The sequence below is a fragment of the Phocoena phocoena genome, chromosome 17 (assembly GCF_963924675.1).
Source record: "Phocoena phocoena chromosome 17, mPhoPho1.1, whole genome shotgun sequence".
NCBI classification, from domain to species: domain Eukaryota; kingdom Metazoa; phylum Chordata; class Mammalia; order Artiodactyla; family Phocoenidae; genus Phocoena; species Phocoena phocoena.
The window spans coordinates 61,423,806-61,442,601 of NC_089235.1; positions in this window are offsets into that span (position 1 = coordinate 61,423,806).

The following is an 18,796-nucleotide window of genomic DNA, read 5'->3' on the forward strand; positions in this document are numbered from 1 at the left end:
GATAAGCCAGTTTCAGAGAGTGATAAGAGGGTTGAAGTCCATAATTCAAGTTAGTGTAATGGTGCGTGCCTAGAAAGGGGCTACTTTAGCTGTTTCTTTTTTTATAGATTTTTAAAAATATTTATTTATTTGGTTGTGCCGGGTCTTAGTTGCGGCTCGCAGGCTCCTCAGTTGCGGCATGTGGGCTCCTTGGTTATGGCATGCAAACTCTTAGTTGTGGCATGCAAGTGGGATCTAGTTCCCTGACCAGGGATCGAACCCGGGCCCCCTGTGTCAGGGGAACAGAGTCTTATCCACTGCGCCACCAAGGAAGTTCCTAGCTGAGTTTCTTAGGGAAAGGCTCTCTAAAGAAGCAACTTCTGATCAGACAATGGAATGATGAGGGCATTGCATATTCTGGGAGGTGGAACCAAAGCCCTCCAGGTAGAGCAAAGAGCAAGTGTGGTAACGCGGGTGAGAAATGTCAGTGGGCTAAAGCTAAGGGAATGAGAGGGAGATTTAAACCATATGATGTGCTCAGAGAGGTGGGCAGGGCAGTGTCCAGTGGCGTAGCAACAATGCCTCCATCAGGCAAACAAGTATTCCTAGAATCAGAGGTAGAATACAGGACAGTTCAGGGATCAAATCTAGGGCATTGATACTAAAAATATTTTATTTCTAAATATTTTGTTGTTTTTGATGTTATTGTAAAGGGGATTTCTTTCTTAGTTTCTCTTTCAGATAGTTCATTGTTAGTATATAGAAATGCACCTGATTTTGTGAGCTGATTTTATATCCTGAAACTTTACTGAATTTATTAGTTCTAACAGCTATTTGCTGGCGTCTTTAGGGTTTTCTGTATATAAGATCATGCCATCTGCAAACGGATCGTTTTACTTCTTCCTTTCCAATTTGAATGCCTTTTATGTGTTTATTTATTTACTTTGGGCTAACTGTTGTGTCTAGGACTTCCAGTACTATGTTAAATAGAAGTGGTGAGAGTGGACATCCTTGTCTTGTTTCTGATCTTAGAGAAAATGCTTTTAACCTTTCACTATTAAGCATAACAACGGATATCAAAGAAATACAAATGATCGTAAGAGGCTACTATGAACAATTGTATGCTAACACACTGAAAAACCTTGAAGAAATGGAAAACTTCTTAGAAACATACAACCCATCAAGACTAAAATCAGGAAGAAATAGAAAATCTGAACATACCAATTACCAGTAAGGAGATTAAATCAGTAATCAAAAATCTCCCAACAAATAAAAGCCCAGGACTAGACGGCTTCACAGGTTAATTCTACAAAATATTTAAAGAAAAATGTTACCAGTCCTTCTCAAACACTTCCAAAAAATTGAAGAGAAGGGAACACTTTGAAACTCATTTTATGAGGCTAGCATTACCCTGCTATCAAAGCCAGGCAACATTACAAGAAAAGAAAATTACAGGTCAATATCCCTGATGCGTACAGATGCAAAAATCCTCAACAAAATGCTAGCGAACCAAATTCAATGGCACATTAAAAGGACTCAACATGACTAAGTGGGATTTATCCCTGGGATGGAAGGATTGTTCAACATATGCAAATCAATAAATGTGACACAGGGCATGAACAGAATGAGAGATAAAAATTATATGATCACTTCAATAGAGGCAGAAAAAACGTTTGACAAAAATTCAACATCCTTTCATAATAAGAGCTCTCAGCATATTAGGTATAGAAAGAATGTACCTCAACATGACAAACGTCACATACGACAAGCCTAGAGCTAACATACTCGCTGATCCTAAAAATAAAGGACAGAGAATTGGCTATATTCTGTATTCCTACAGGGCGTAGAGGATGTTAAAATATTTTAGCCAGATGTTCCTCCACGTATTTTTTCATTACTACACCCAAAGGAGAAATTTTTAAGTCAATTTAACTTGAGAGAAATTAAATACTAAGGCATAAGATGTTTTCAGGTAGGGCTGTGCTTTGGAAGAACGTGAAACCCTCGCAATATTTCAAGCTTTTTTTATCCCTCCCCAACCAAACAAATTTTGCCCGCTTGCGGAATATATGTCTCCCACTGAGAATGCATGCTTTAGCCAATCCCGTGACTTAAACACCTATGATTTCACCCATGGGAGCCCATCTTACCACGATTATGCTAAGGAAGGAAGTCTTTGGTATTGCTGGAAGATGGACAGCGCTGAATTCCTGGCATGTGGACCTTCTGTTGAAATGCTAATTCACCCTCTGGAAAGTGGGAATCCTGGTTAAATCAACTGTCTACATGTATAGGGTAGATTAACATGACTACTGTGTATATAACATCACACTGCGCCAAAACATTGGAAAGTAAATTTCAGACATACTAACAGGCACTCAGAGCAAGGGAGTGGCTGAGAAAAGAGTTGTGTACAGGGAATAGTTTAGACTGTGATGGAAGAGAAAGGACGGGATCTGGCTCTGGAGGAATGTAAACAATGTGTAAATGAAAAGCAGTTTCATTTACAAATTCTGTCACTACAGTTCCTCCTCTAGTACGTGAAATGGCCTTTGAAGGTTCGTATTTCTGTAGGTACCACGTGGCAGTCAATAAGAATTATGTAGTCGATAGAACCTGAGAACAGTCAAGGTCACCTTTTGGGTCCTGGTAGGAAGGACATTATCTGTGTTATGATTTTTTCTCTTAACAGACATGTCGCTTCTGCTGGGGGGAGTTCCAGTAGAGGCACAGACATACTTACACTTCTAAACCAGACCATCTGAAAGGATTTTGCACAGTGGGACCAAAAGCTGGTCCTAGGCATCATGACTTAGTGGTCCTAACCCCAGTCACTGTGCAGTAGGACAAAGCCTCTTTGCAGGAGAAAGCCTCATGACTGGGGCTTTCAGGTTCATAAGATCTGTGGGTCTTCTGGCCAAAAAAAAAACATATGTAAGTTCACATAAATTTTGTATTCACTTTCAGAAGGTTCATGACCTATGACTCCAGTAGGGAAACTGATTTGGAATATGATGAAACATTTTGTGGCACCATTTTAAAGAGATGTTTGTACCTTGGTTAGTAATAATATTGTTGTATCATCATTTGTCATGTTTCAATATTTATATTTCCTGGGTTCTCGTCTAGGTTACCCATCCTGAATTTTCAGTGTTACATAAATGAGGGTTGTTTTCTCCTCACTAGTACATCATTGTACCGAGTCTATAAACGGGCTCACCCTTTGACACTGTGTACTCCCAGCACAGCTCAGATCTCAGGGCAGCAGGTGTGGGATGTGTGATTGAGTCATTCAAGGATCTCAAAGAAATATTTGTTAGAGGGAGCAGCAAACAGTGACTGATTCAGTAGCTCCTTGGGTTCCAAACATCCTGGTACTTACCACAGTTTACATTTGAAGGAAGCTCTGCTGCTTCTTTAGTGGTTGTTAGATGTTGGGGAGATGAATAGAACACAAAAGCAGAAGTCCCAAGGGGCAGGCACAGTGGGAAGTGTGGAAGAGGGGGTTTTTGTGGCCTTCCTTTCAAACTCAAGTAAGGTAAGGTTTAGGTAGCTTCGAATAAAGATCAGTTTAGTAGCAAAAGTAGTCAAGACATTTGGGGCGCTTTTACATGAAACGCAATAGAGCGGAGTGTAGCTCCGGTTCTGAGGCTGGACTCTGCATCTGAATCTTTGCTGCCTTGCTCTGTGTCCTTACATTTCTCTGGGTCTTAGTTTCTCCATCTATACGGTGGAGAAGCTAATAACAGTATTCATTTCTTAAGATTGTTCTGAGTATTAAACGGGAATATACATGTGAGACACCTAGAACAATGCCTGGCAGGCAGTAAGCTGTCCGCAAACATCAGCACTTCTCTGTAATCAAATTCACCAAGGTATAACTTTAGAATGATTGTACCTGTGCTGTGCGGACACGGCTGTCTAGGCCATCGTAAGGAGAGATTTTATAGTTTCAAAGACTGTTCATGCTACAGTTACTACCTATTTAAAAGTATAATCTAGATTTTTTTTTTTTTTTCGGTACGCGGGCCTCTCACTGTTGTGGCCTCTCCCGTTGTGGAGCACAGGCTCCGGACGCGCAGGCTCAGCGGCCATGGCTCACGGGCCCAGCCGCTCCGCTGCCTGTGGGATCTTCCCGGACCGGGGCACGAACCCGTGTCCGCTGCATCGGCAGGCGGACTCTCAACCACTGCGCCACCAGGGAAGCCCTAAACTAGATATTTAAAGCAGAAAATCTCCCCCAGCAACCATGGCAGTCAAATCAGCTGAGGCATACGCATCCAGGAGTGCCTGCGAAGTGTTCAATCCTGTGCAAGCACTGAGGAAACCTATGGAAAGTGGATGTCCAGGTGTCTTCCTTGCCTTCTGGGAGTTTATCACCTGGTCTCTTAATCAGAGCTTGGCTTACACTACTACACACGCTTTAAAAAATTACAGCAAAGAAGTGGTACGGGAGGTCAGAAGGCATAATGATACGAATATGGTATGAAGTCTTTAGGAGTTGAGGGGGTAGGAAGGATACATTTGAAATGGGATTGATGGTGTGTGTGGGGATGGGGCGGGAGGCTACCTGAAAAGGCTTCCTGAAAGAAAAGAGCTTTGAAAAATAAGCAGGCTTTTTAAAAATTATGATTTATTTATTTATTTATTTAGGCTGCGCTGGGCCTTAGTTGTGGCATGCGGGCTTAGTTGCGGCATGCATGCGGGATCTAGTTCCCCAACGAGGGATCAAATCTGGGGCCCCTGCATTGGGAGCGTGGAGTCCCACCCACTGGGCCACCAGGGAGGTCCTGAAAAATGAGCAAGCTTTTAAGAGGCAGATATGAGAAAGAAATGGATTCCAGGCAGGAAAAACTAGGCTCCTGGAGGCCCAGACGTGGGCAGGGGTGGGGTGTGTTGGTGGTGGTGATGGAAGAATGGGTAGTGCAGGGTGCATGGTCCCAGCAGAGGGAAGGTGAGAGGCGCAGGTGCGAGAGGACCTTGTCTTTGCGCTAAAGCAGCAGAGAAGGAAGGGGCTGAGGAAGTGTGGATGACTTTGAGTGCCAGGTGCTACTGTTGTTTTATGGGCAATGGAGGCTCACAGGGTTTTTGAGCATGATCAAAACTGTGCTTAAGAGATCATTTGTAAACCCCTTTATTCTTTTTTTTTTCCCCTCTTTTTTTTTTCACTTTATTCTTTTTGAAGTGCTTTTTCCATACCTTATTTCACTGAGTCCTTAAAGCAAGGCAGTGCAAAATGTGAAGGAGCCATTCTTTGCCTCATTTTTGCCTCGTATTTTTCTAGCCACACCATATACATTGCCAATAAAGCAGAAAGATCAAAAGATTATCCTGTTTGCTCCCAGAGAAGGATTAGGAGGAAGGGGATGGGAAAATATGCACCCCCTGTGAACCACTCTGCAAAGCTACCTGTCTGGAAACAAAATCTGCTTTCCATTCCAAACTGCATCAGAAGTTTAAATAAGAATGATATTCTTATTCCTAAAGTATATCTATATTGTCATGCTAACTTTAAATATACCCTCTTATTTTATCATTTAAGCCATAAGACACAATCCAACATTTGTACAGTTCTGTTTTAAATTTTTGTTTGTTTATTTATTTATTTATGGCCCCGAGACTTGTGGGATCTTCAATCCCCGACCAGGGATTGAACCTAGCCCTCGGCAGTGAGAGCAAGGAGTCCTAACCACTGGACCGCCAGGGAACTCCCTGTACAGTTCTTTTAAATCAACAGGATATCATGAGATCATTTAATCATTTAATCTTTGACCAATAACGGACAGGTAGATAAGTTAAATATTTCTATTAGAAAATTAGAAAAATTAGGAAAGTAGCACTCAGAGAGAACCAGAGACCAGTCCCAGGTGGCAAAGTTAGCAAGAAATAGACTTGAAATTAAAGCAAGAGCTTGAACTCTGGATTCGCAACTTCCATGCTCCATTATATTTTGCTAACTGTTTCTGCTTAACTGAATTCAAGCTATTATCCATCATTTGACGGTAAGCTTCTATAAGTTAAAGGGTATTTTCAGCTCTCATCAGAACTGTTCCTTGTCTGATTATTTGAGGCCTGTGGGCAGGTACCAAGATGGAAGATTATAAGTGGCTCGTCTGATACGGGAGCTGGCTCTGTCTGCACGATGCAAAAACTGGTGAACAGCATTATAAGACCCTGCCATGGCTGACTTGACTATGAGACATGTTGCACTGTGTTGATTTTTTTGGTCTGCATTCCTCTCCTCCCTTCTTCCACTCCCTTCACTCCCGGGCTGGAGGAGCAGAGAGAGCCTAACACGGGCGCTCTACCTTTTCTGGCTGGCTCTCCATCTGCGTCAACGTGGTGTTGGCTTTGGCGCCTCGGCGGTTGGACTCGAGACCATTTTTGGGCAGCTGGGATGATTCCTTTCTAATGGTTTCTTGACCTGCGAAACCAGGAAAAGATTATTTTTGCATAGAAAGACCTCAAAATTTCAATGGGGAGTTTGGTTTTGGACATTTTTTAATGCCCTGCTTAGTTCTCAAGTAATGAAAAAAGCTAAAGCATTTTCAGAGAAGTGACTTTGCAGGTTGGCATGTCAGTTCATGGGCCTACAGCTGATCTCATGCTCTCCGAGGCACACCTGTCTGAAGGAAGCAGGCAGATCAATCCCCCCCCCCCTGCTGTTTTGCATTACCTAAAGGCAGCCCTCCCGCAGAGCAGTGGTGGATGTAAATTCTGGCACCCATGAAAAAGTGTTGAGAAACATCTGCAGTCTCTTTAAAACCTTATAAAGTTAACAGCTTTCCATGGAGAGGGACTGCTGGAACAGCACATGCAAATCAAACTGGATGAGTAACCACCTATGGTAGAGATTAACTAGTGTGATGGAGAAAGCCCAAGATGAGGACTAACCTGCTTATTCCATGGGATGTTCCCTGTGCTCCAAGGAGCGGTAATCGTCTCTGAATCTATTGCCAGTTAACACTTGAAAGAAGTTTTGTTGAGTGAATAGATGGATGCCTAATGTATCTATCACCAGGGCTTTTTTTTTTTTTTTTTTTTGCGGTACGTGGACCTCTCACTGTTGTGGCCTCTCCCGTTGCGGAGCACAGGCTCCATACGCGCAGGCTCAGCGGCCATGGCTTACGGGCCCAGCTGCTCCGCGGCATGTGGGATCTTCCCGGACCCGGGCACGAACCCGTGTCCCCTGCATCGGCAGACAGACTCTCAACCACTGCGCCACTAGGGAAGCCCCACCAGGGCTTTTATAAAAACTTTTCCTTTACCTGGAAGGCCCTTTCCCCAACAAAAATATATTTGGTCTCACATTCAGTCAACAAGTATTATAAGAACCTTCTAGGTTCCAAGCATTGTATTATGGATATGATGGATATAAATAAGTCAGGGTTCACATGTTCAAGGAATTTGTAATTTAGTAGGGAAGACAGACAAGTGACAAGTTGAAACAGAAGGTGCACGAGATGAGCACAGAGTCTATGGGAGGTCATGGGGGCGGGAGGGGTGGGAGGTGGGGAAGCCTAGAACTGGCAAATCAAGACAAGGGTCCAACAGTTAAAATAAACAAACAGGATATCAACTAGAATTCACCTGAGGCGTTGCTGAGTAAAATGATAAAGGTAATAAAAACTACCATTATTTATTGAGTCTCCATTAAGTTCAGGGTCTTTTTACATACATTATCTGAAATGTCATATTTTATAGTACCCATTTTCCAAATTAGGAAACTGAGACTCAAGAACTTGCTCAAGCCCACACAACAAATGATTGCCAGGGCTGGGGTCAGGATATATCTGCCACCAAAGTTACTACATACCTTGTAAATACAAGGTTAGTTCTTGATTAATATATCAGTTCTTTATGACTACCCACTTCTCTGATATTCCACTATCCCTCCAGACCTAATTCCAACCTAATTCATTCATCAATTCAAGGAACTCTCTGAGGTTATGATGCATCGAAAAATACCAATGGCATGGCAAAGTTCGTGACGTCTTTTTCTTTGTTCACACATAGAAGTAACAATACATCTTCAAGTTGGTGGCATCTGAAATTCCTTAAATATGCAGTATTGTGCTTATGTTATATTGCTTAATTTCTGTCTTCCCCAAATAGACTATAAGTTCCAAGAGGGCAGGGCTTTTGCCTTTCTTCTTCATTTTTGTACCCCCATCATCTGGAATGTTGCTGAATAAGTTAATGACTGATTAGATACTGAGTGTCTACTAATTATCAGTGACTCTGTGAAGTGCTGGATGTAGAGTCAGGAACAAAATAGACCTGGCCTTTGCTCTTCTGGAGAAGATGCCAATTAAACAAACAAGTGAACACATAAGCACATAAATAAATGTGCAGTGTTATGTGGTAAATTGAGAGAAGTGAAAATGTCGCAGGTGCTGTGGAGAAAATAAATGGGATGTTCTCCAAATTTAGACTGGAAAGTCAGGGATGCCCACTACAAGCTGATATCAAAAGGTGAAGGCAACAAGTCCAAGAATCCATAGTACTGTGCTACCTGACATGTGTAATAGCTAATGTTCACCATCCATCCGGGTCCAAAACATTGTCTCCCCTCTTGCAACAAAATGTGATGCTTATTGTATCTGCATGCGTTTTTAGTTATGTTTTTGAAGATATCCTTTCTGTCCACCTAGATTACAAATGCATTCATACCTCTGGTGGAATAGAAAGAACACTGGATTAGGAGATTTTGGTAGTAGTTCTAGCTTTGCCCCTATTTTACAAATTGGGAAGATTATTTAAACTTTCCAGTCCTCAATATCCTTAGCTATAAAATTAGGAGGTTATAGTAAATAATCTCTAAGGTGTCATTGAGCTTTAACATTGAAATTCTATAATTATCAGCTTATTTTAACAAGCAGTTATTGAGGATCTACTATGTGCTAAACTTTGTGCAGAAAGACACAATCCCTTCATTCAAAGTGCTTATGATCTTGAAGAGGAGACGGAAACGTTGATGGCTTCAACATAGAGCAACAAAGAATTTCCTCTGCTTCTGAACTTTCAGCTACTGTCCTTGTCCTTCCTAGGTTGTGAGCAGAGATTCTCCCTCTTAGTAAAGACATTTAACTCTGCCTGCCGCCAACAGATGGGGCAAGTGATCACATCAACTAGACCCTGTTGCATTGGACTTGAGAGCTAGTGAATGAGAGGGAGCTTTGAGGATCTAAGTTTTGTAAGAAAATAAGCATCTGTATGTCAGGGTAACATGGGAATTGAAAGTAAGGGTCATTTTGTTCCACCTGGATGGGGATGGGGATGAGGTTGCTATGGGGTGGGCCAAAGATGCTATTGAGGGAAATTTCATAGGGCATTGATGTCTCAGTTGAATTTTGAAGGAAGAAGAATTAAGCAGATATATTAGTTGGGATACCTTCAACTGCAAAATACAGACTAGCCATTTGAAGATGGATTTGATAAGAAATGCAATCATTATTCCGCGTAATATAAATTGCAGGGGCAGGAAAATTCCAAGTTTGGTGCCATGGCTCAAAATGTCATTGAGAACTCCATCTCTTTCTTGCTTCTTGGCTTGGTCCTCCTCAGAATATTGCTTTCTGGTCTTCAGCTTTTTCCTTCATGATTGCAAGATGGCTGCCTAATCCCTCAGCACTTTTCTTAAACAATTGTATCTTAAAAAGTTGAAAGGGGATAACTTTTCTCAAAATCCTTTTAATCAAAGAGAAGAACCATGTTCTTTTGCCCTGTTTCCCCTGTTTCTTACCCCAGTCTCAGCAGACTTCCCTTCAGGTCACAGTGGCCATGGCTGGTGCTGTAAACACAAGGGAGGCTGGGAAAGCATATACCTGGCATTTTCAGTCTCCATGTTGCATGGCAGATTCTGTCTGCTGGGAGGAAGTGTGCGTGTGAAGGGGGAGTGGGGAAGCGGGAAATGGTGTGGTTGCTGGGTAAGCCTCTAACTATGTCTTCCAAACAGGAAAGGAAGGAGTGGGGAGTTATTAATGGACCTCATACTCAGACCTGGGCACCGCCCTTTGCTTTCTGAATTGTAGGCATTCAATTGATATTTGCTGATGGTGGGATCATTGTCATGGAAATGGAAAATCAGTGTCAAGTCAGGTAACTGAGTAGTAAAATCAGTTATTCTTTCCAGGCCATGACTGGATGAAAAAATTTTTAATTTTGTCACTTGAATGGGTGACTGTTGATATTCCTACTGGGTGGCTGAATTAAATACTAATTCAACATCAGGAGAGGTAGTGGTGGTGTTTTTTTAAAAACCATGTCTAATTTGGCAACAGTTTTATAATCTAAAAGGAAATCAGGGAAAAATATGAGTTCAGTGGAAAAAGACTAGATCCTAGGAAATGAAAATTTACTGAAAACACCATGTGTGGGGCTCTAATGAAAAAAAACAGAGTGCAAGATGGCCCCAGGGCTATGGAAAAAATTTAGTATGTCCTAATGATGTACTTAGTGTCTGTTGATTACACATGGAAACTCACAAGAAAAAGAAGCAGAAGAGGACACCAAAGTAGTGCATTTAAAAAAAAATCAACTATATATACAAGCAGACATTAACATTTTTTTAAAAAAACTTCCTTTGCCTTTCTCACAAGTACAAACAAAACAGAAAGCCAGAAGGTTGTCTTCTGATTTTAACAACAGCAACAAGAATATTAAATAGAGAATGAAAGAAGACGCAAGTCATTGTGTTGGTAGGGTGTGGGTTGTTTTAAATAATTCATATGAAGTAATGCAGGAAGACTGCAAAATTAGTATGAGCGTGTCACAACACACCGATCCTTCGAAATAACTTCTCGCCGTGTCTTTTTAAGACTGCTAAACCCTTTTGCAAAATTGTGAGAGCTTGTCTGGAGAACAGAAAGCATTAGAGGTGAATAAAAGTTATGGGTTTATTTCCCATTGCTCTTTGTTTGAAGAGATTGCTCCATTTTTAAATGACTGGGACTATTTAGCTCCAACCATAATGTATTTCCAGTGGGTTTTTTTTTTCTTTTATCTAGGGTTTTATTCTTTTGCTCCGTTCCACCCTACTTTTCTTCTCATGAATGTGAAGACATGTAATAACTCAGGAAAAGGGGCTACAAAGGACCATGGGTGGTTGATTATTTCCAGTTTCATGGTGAAATGTTTCCAGTTTCATGGTGTTTACTATGAGGTGTCAAGCCAGGTACCACATTTCTGCTGTTAAGTTTTCTTTCCATCTAGACTAGATTCACAAGCTTTTTTTTTTTTTTTTTTTTTTTGCAGTATGCAGGCCTGTCATTGTTGTGGCCTCTCCCGTTGCAGAGCACAGGCTCCGGACGCGCAGGCCCAGCGGCCATGGCTCACGGGCCCAGCCGCTCTGCGGCATGTGGGATCTTCCCAGACCGGGGCACGAATCCATGTCCCCTGCATCGGCAGGCGGACTCTCAACCACAGCGCCACCGGGGAAGCCCCTTTTTTTTTTTTTTTATGTGGATTCACAAGCTTTTTGAAGTTGTTATATGCTTTTGTTGACCAATTTTCTAACACCACTTGGAGTTCGTAGATTCGTCCAGGTCCTCGATTCGTAGATTCGTCCAGGGCGATGCAATTTCTGCCCTCCTTTCAGTATCTAATAAGACCTGATGCAGTGTTCTTCCTCAGGAGTCCATGTTAGAGTTATGCAGGGATCTTTTACCTACACACAGGCATCTACTTGCCTTAGTGCGCCAAATCAGAAGCTCTGCGGTTGGGCCTGGCAAAAACATACCTGAAAACACTTCTTTGAGTTATTCTGATGTACAGGTCTAGTTCAAACCATTAGACTGTTGGAAATAATAGGTTTACTCTCAGAAAAAGAGAGCAAAAAGAAAAGAGATGGAAAGAAAAGAAACAGAGAGAAAACAAAGGCTGCATAGACAGCCCTTGCATCTGACTACTGTGACAGCTAACCTGTATGGGAAAACTGGGAATTAGCAGAGTGTAATGGTTAAGAGACCAACTCCTTGGATTCAAATTTCTGCTCTGTTGTGTGACCTGCATCAAATTATTTAACCACTCTGAGCCTCAGTTTACTCATATTACAATGAGTATAATAATAATGCTTGTAGTAATTTGGGGATTTAATTATGTATTACGTATAAGATTAAAAACATATAAAGTATTTACTGATACACCGACATAAAGTAGTTGTTCAAACAATGTCAACTGTTAGTATCTCAGGCTGCTCAGAGGCTCAGATGTGAAGTCAAATAATATCTTTGATAAAAAAATGAAAACATGAGTGATTGTAAATAAAGGCATGTTGTTTAATAGATACAACATTTTAAAGCCTGAGATCCATAGTGGGATTTTGTTTTAGGTCCTAGGTATTATAAATTTGGGGTCCATATTTAATATAAATAATTATATTAGCATTCAGAATGCCAGAGTCCCTCTTAATTGTATTAGTAAAAGCCTAAGGTATCATAAAATTACATGTAGAAATTACTGGCTTGGTTTATTAAGGATGGTATTATTTCTGGTAGGTCATGAATATTATGGGCTGCACTGTCCAACAAGAGGATTAAGAATGCATTTATGCATCAGCAAGAAGGCAGGAGAAGAAAATGGCAATTCTTAAAATTGTTTGATAGAGATATTTCTGAACAAGCATTCAATAGTCGTCATAGATAAAGTTAGATATTTGTCTTAGTTCTCTATATTTATTCTGTACTTTAGAGGTTTTTTCTTTTTAATTACAAATGGAAGCACTGAAAAGGTTATTATGAGAGAGGCAAAAGGATCAAAGTTGGTAGAAGGAATTGTGACAACATAAGCAGAGATTGGAGTGATGGAGCCATAAGCCAAGTAATGCCAGCAGCATCTAGAGTCTGGTAGAAACAAGGAACTGATTCTCCCCTGGAGTCTCCAAAATAAACCAACCCTGATGATACATTGATTTGATTTTATTTTTTAAAATTTTATTGGATTATCGTTGATTTACAATGTTGTGTTAGTTTCAGGGGTACAGCAAAGTGATTCAGTTATACATATACCTATATTCATTCTTTTTCAGACTATTTTCTCATATAGTTTATCACAGAAATTAAGTAGAGTTCTGTGTGCTATACAGTAGGTCCTTGTTGGTTATCTATCTTATGTATAGTTGTGTGTGTTTGTTAATCCCAAGCTCCTGATTTATCCCTCCCCAACCACATTTCCCCTTGAGTAACCATAATTTTGTATTCGATACCTGAAAATCTGTTTCTGTTTTGTAAATAAGTTCATTTGTATCATTTTTTAAAAATTAGATTCCACATGTGAGTGATATCATATGATATTTGTCTTTCTCTGTCTGACTTACTTCACTTGGTATGATAATCTCTAGGCCCATCCATGTTGGCATTATTTCAATTTTTTTATGACTGAGTAATATTCCATTGTGTATATGTACTGCGTCTTCTTTATCCATTCCTCTGTCAATGGACATTTAGTTTGCTTCCATCAAAAGTCTACAAACAATAGATGCTGGAGAAGGTGTGGAGAAAAGGGAACCCTCCTACACTGTTGTTGGGAATGTAAGTTGGTACAGCCACTATGGAGAACAGTATGGAGGTTCCTTAAAAAACTAAAAATAGGACTCCCATATGATCCAGCAATCCCACTCCTAAGCATATATCCAGAAAAAACCATAATTTAAAAAGACACATGCACCCCAATGTTCATTGCAGCACAGTTCACAATAGCCAAGACATGGACACAACCTGGTGATACATTGATTTTAGCCCTGTAAGACTCATTTTGAACTTGTGACCTCCAAAACCATATGATAATAAATTTGTGGGGTTTTTAAGCTACTAATTTGTGGTAATGTGTTACAGCAATGATAGGCAACTAATACAGACTTCATAGAATCATCAAATTTTATTTTATTTTTTTGATTGAGTGATATGAGGCTCAGAGACCTTGGCCATTCATTTATTCACTCATTCAACAAAAATTTATTGAGCTGCTAACATCTGCCAGGCACGGTGAGCAATAGACATACATGATCCATGCAATGCCTTTCTGAACCCTTCTCCCAGGACCCTGGGCATCAGAATCTGGAGTGGAGAGACCCCCCAGAGGAAAGATGTTTGGAGCTGATGAATACTGATGGCGGTAGGCCTGATCCCCAGAGATGCACTGTTTCCATTCCTTCCAGGGCCTTGGTAGTTTGCTTTTCTTTTGATTTTTTGAACTGCCCAGGACTTAACAAATTCCTTCATTTACACAAGTTGGCTAGAGTGAGTTTCTGTGGCTGTTACGCCAACCCTAATAAATTATCTAAATAAATAGTCAGCTGATAGTGACCTCTGATCATGTCAAAGGTCTGTGACGGTGTTTTAGACCAACAATTTATTTTTAACAAGCTCATTTGATTCCACAGAAATAGTCTTCAGGTCATCAGCCCACTGATGTTTCATCCCCAACAAGCTAAGTCCGCATCTTAATCTCAGCATCTGGGAAACATTTTTCTCTGTCTACGTGGAAAGAAAAATGTGAACCACAGACTGAATTTGCAGTTCTCTGATGTCTGAGCTGCTCCAGTGTGTTATGGAAAGAATAAATATGAATTTCATAATAATTCCATGAATATTATCTACCACCAGCAAATAAGAAAATTGCCATTGCTGGATAACTTCTAAAATACTAGCCATGGAAGGGATGATGGCTGATGTTTAATGTCTTAAATAAGTAGCTATCATCCTCCTCAAGGAACAGCAAGTTCTTCCAATAAAGAGAAAGGATAAGTCAGAGAGCAGAGGTACTGCCTACAGGGACTCAGACTATAAGGTTAAGCTTAATGATTTCAAGCACAGACCCTTGAAGAATCTGGTCCTAGACACCCTGAGAATTAACTGTGTCTCCCCTTACAGAGCTTGCCAGACTCCAGTGATAGCAAGAGTCAACAGATTGGTTAAGTGATCACACTTGAAGCCAGGCTTCACCATTTGATTTTCTTGATCAACTCATTAACCTTGTTAAACCTCAAGATCCTTGTGTAGCACTGAGTCACTTTCTACAGCAGAGATGAGCACAGCATACTAAATCAGCTACACCTCAACAAAAAAAGTGGGACCAATAATAGCATCTTTGTTCTAGATGAATTATAAGGTTTATATGAAATAATATGTGGATGAAAGTCATAGAGATGTTCACAAATAGTCTGGTTCTCTTCTCTTCTGGGTTAAGACTGAACTTTCTCACCCCTTGTGGAGTGAGGGTGATGACCAAGTGACTCATTTGGCCAATGACATATAAGCAAAACTGACACATGGCATTTCTGGGAGGAGCCCTTTAAGAGCCAGGATTAGATTCACTGGCTCGTTGTCTTCTTCAGCAACGTCAGAGTTCAACATGGTGACTTCTGCATCCTGTGGGGTCCTAGCCTGAAGGTGATATGGTGCTCATCCACCAGAGGACCTGAAATAACTTTTGTTGTTTTAAGCCACTGATATATTTTGGAGCTGTTTGTATCTACCAAACAAACTAGACTGCTTGGAATCCCATGTAAAGCACTTAACACACAGTAACTTGTCAGGTTGGACGAGAGGTGGGGTCATGGGGGTAATTCATTTACTCATTTAACAAATGTTTACTATCACATCTAGATGCTATGCAGGGTGGATATCATGGTGAAGGAGGAGACAGAGTCCTTGCCTTCATGGAGTTCACAATTATTCTGAGGCTGCTACCCTTCCAAAACTGAGAAAAACAATCAGAAAAGTTTCACAGCCCTGCTGGAGAGAAAAAACCGTGAAGTTGGGCTGGTCAAAACTCTTCATACAAAGACAGAAGGGCAAAGAATAGTTATCCCTACCCAAGAACCAAAGATTGGTTGGGAACAGTGGATGTAACCTGGTTGATACTGGTTCTGGGCATGCCTGAAGGTGTGATTCCTGCCTGGCTGTGGCACCATTATCAATGCTTCTGCGCTGAGTTCCCTGACCCAACATGTCATGACTGCACCCAACAAAATGGCCCTCTTTCATGGAACCCATGCCCTGTTCACTCCACTCACATGAACTCACACTCTGCCTAGCCTCCACCATCCCACTAGACCAAAATAAAATTGAATGTTTCCCAGCCTGATTTACCATACATACACTCTGGCTGTATTAGACCCACCTGAACTATAGCCTTTAGGGTAGGTTTCAGAAGAAGCTGAGAAGCAACAAATCAAAAGGCTATTTACTTTCCTCCCTTTCTGGAAACGAATGGCATTTGGTCAAGCATGGTGGTGATCCTCACTGGGTTCCTGGCAGCGGACCTGAGCTCTGTGATGTGGACGCCTGGTCCCACCAAGGTGGGAAGGCAGAGGTCCCTGTTGCAGTTCTGCCTGCTCCCACATGAGAAGGAGTGTTGGCAGTTCAGCACTTTGAAGGTCAAGGAAGAACACCCTTTCATATTGAATCTAACAGTCAGCACCTTGGGCTCAGCAGAGATGCCCCAGTTCTGGCCACTACCTAGCAGAGTGTTCTTCTGGGCATCTCACAGAGAGAGGGAGAGGAAGGACTCTAAGGTAGCTGTTGATGAGCTTCTTCTTTATGCCCAGGAGTGGTTTGAAATGAAACATACAGTTTTTCTGTGTTGTTGGAGTAGCTTAATCAGAATTGATGACGTCAGGAATAAAAACATCGTCTTGAGATTCATGTTGCTTCATTAGGAATCTTGGCCCTGCCGCTTACAAGTTGTGTGATCTTGAGTAAATTGTTTGGTCTCTCTGAACCCGTTTTCTTACCTGTAAAATGGTAATATTAACATCTTATAGGTGGTGTTCAAAGAATTAAATAATATGTGTTAAGCAGTGTCTGGGGCATAGTGGACTCTTATTATGTGTTCATGCCTTTTCCTTTTTCCTTCTAAAGCAGGTATGACTAAGTACTTCTTTTTGCTCTTCTATCTGTGGGAGAAAGCATTATGCATCTTTGAGGGTTACAATGCCCTTTCCATTGCATCCATCATATATTTCTTTATCCTCCCAATAATGTTATGTGTAAGAACTATAATGATGCTCATTTTATAGATAAAGAAAGTGGAGTGCAAAGAGATTAAGCAACTTGATCAATGATCACAAAGATAGTACTTGTCACAGGTATGACTTGCACTCGAGTATTAGACCCAAAACTCCTTCTCTTTATAGTCCTTGATTTTTCTTTGAGATTTGCATGGAGTCTGACTTTGTTGTGGCCAAAGATTAAGCCATGTTTAGCACTATCTCTGTCTGCTGGTCTTTACATTTCCATTGTTATCCGAAACAACTTGATATAAGATCAACCTTGGGCATGTTGAGCCTTCATCGGGGAAGGGGCAGTTGCGTAAGTGTTAGGTTGAGTGTGTAGGACTGGAACACCACATTTTCATCTCCGTAGGATCTCAGACTGGCAATCAGAAAGGGAAAGAAGGTGTGCCTGCTATCTTTTCATCCCTTCCCCCAAGCCCCACCCCCATCCTGGGGATGCTGATCTTCACGGACTACATCCCTCTTTGCAGGGTCACCTGGGAATGGTTGGGTTTCTCTACCAAAGATGATAGCTTGTCTCAAGCTATCATTCTCTTCTCCTGAGTTTCATTAATCATGCCATCTCCTCATTTTCGAGGGCCTATGAGGGTCAAGTTCTCAGGGTACTGCACAGCAGTGTAAATAATGCCTTATCAAACCTTCCTAAATTTAGCCCAATATTCTGATGGGACCCTGAGTGACAATAAGTAATTCCAAATGGTACCAGGAAAATGTACCCTAGGTAGATGAGGGCTGTCACTAATCGGTTTCCTTATCCATCACCAAACCAAAGTCCTCAGTCACACAGTGTCCTTTTGGGACTCTTTTCCTCTTTCAAGGATACCATCGGTAGTAACTTTAATTTGGTTTTCCCAGTATAGAAAGTGTTGGGCTATGGTGATGTCACCATAGTAAGTACACCTGTTTCGGTACCTGGAGCCTTCTTTCCCTAGATACATCTATGACCTGCCTTTCACTTAATTCAATGTCATTTTGCTCCAACGTCATTTTTTTAGAGAGGTCTTTCTGGATCATGCCATCTAAAACAGCAATTCCTTCATTGCTGTCTGCCTCCTTACTCTTCTTTATTTTTATTTTCAATATTGTTTTTTAACCACATAAAATATTATTATATAGCACATTTAATTGTCTGTTTTTCACCACTAAAATTAAAGCTCCATGGAGCAAAGACTGTCTATTTTGTTAGTGCAATATACATAAAATGACCTACTTGGTTAAATAAAGGGGAAGTTTGTTAGGACAAATGCAAGCTCTACAGAAAGAAGAAAAAAGAGAATGCAGATTTCCGCTAATAACTATTCTGTCATCATCGAGAAAAGCAGACCAAAGTACCATGTTCTGATCACTGCCGAGAGGTGTATCTTCCTTTAATTAAGATGAGAATTCCTTTAAGGACGTTTAGTTCCCTTTACTGCTCTCTCATCAAGCACCTTTCTATCACTAAGTCAGTTTTCTAATTGCCTTTTTCCTAGTAAAGACTGTGAATGAAGGGCTATGTGGCACAAGCATTCTGATCACTAGAGTTGTTCATTCCCACTGTTCTCGGTATCTCCCTTAGTAATCAGTAAAGTTACGTTCCTGTTTATAAGGAAGCATCAGAGCTAAAACTTAGGTAAACTCACTAAACCAGGTTTATGAACCTGGAAAGCCAAGGTCTCAACTCTCCACTGTGATTTCCCTCCAATGGGTAGCAGCCGTGATGAAACACATCTGGAAAGGTTATCCAACCTTTACCCATGGCTCTCATCTGCTATCCAGGGAGGCATACAAATTTTGAGACTGGTTAGTTTCAAGTTCATA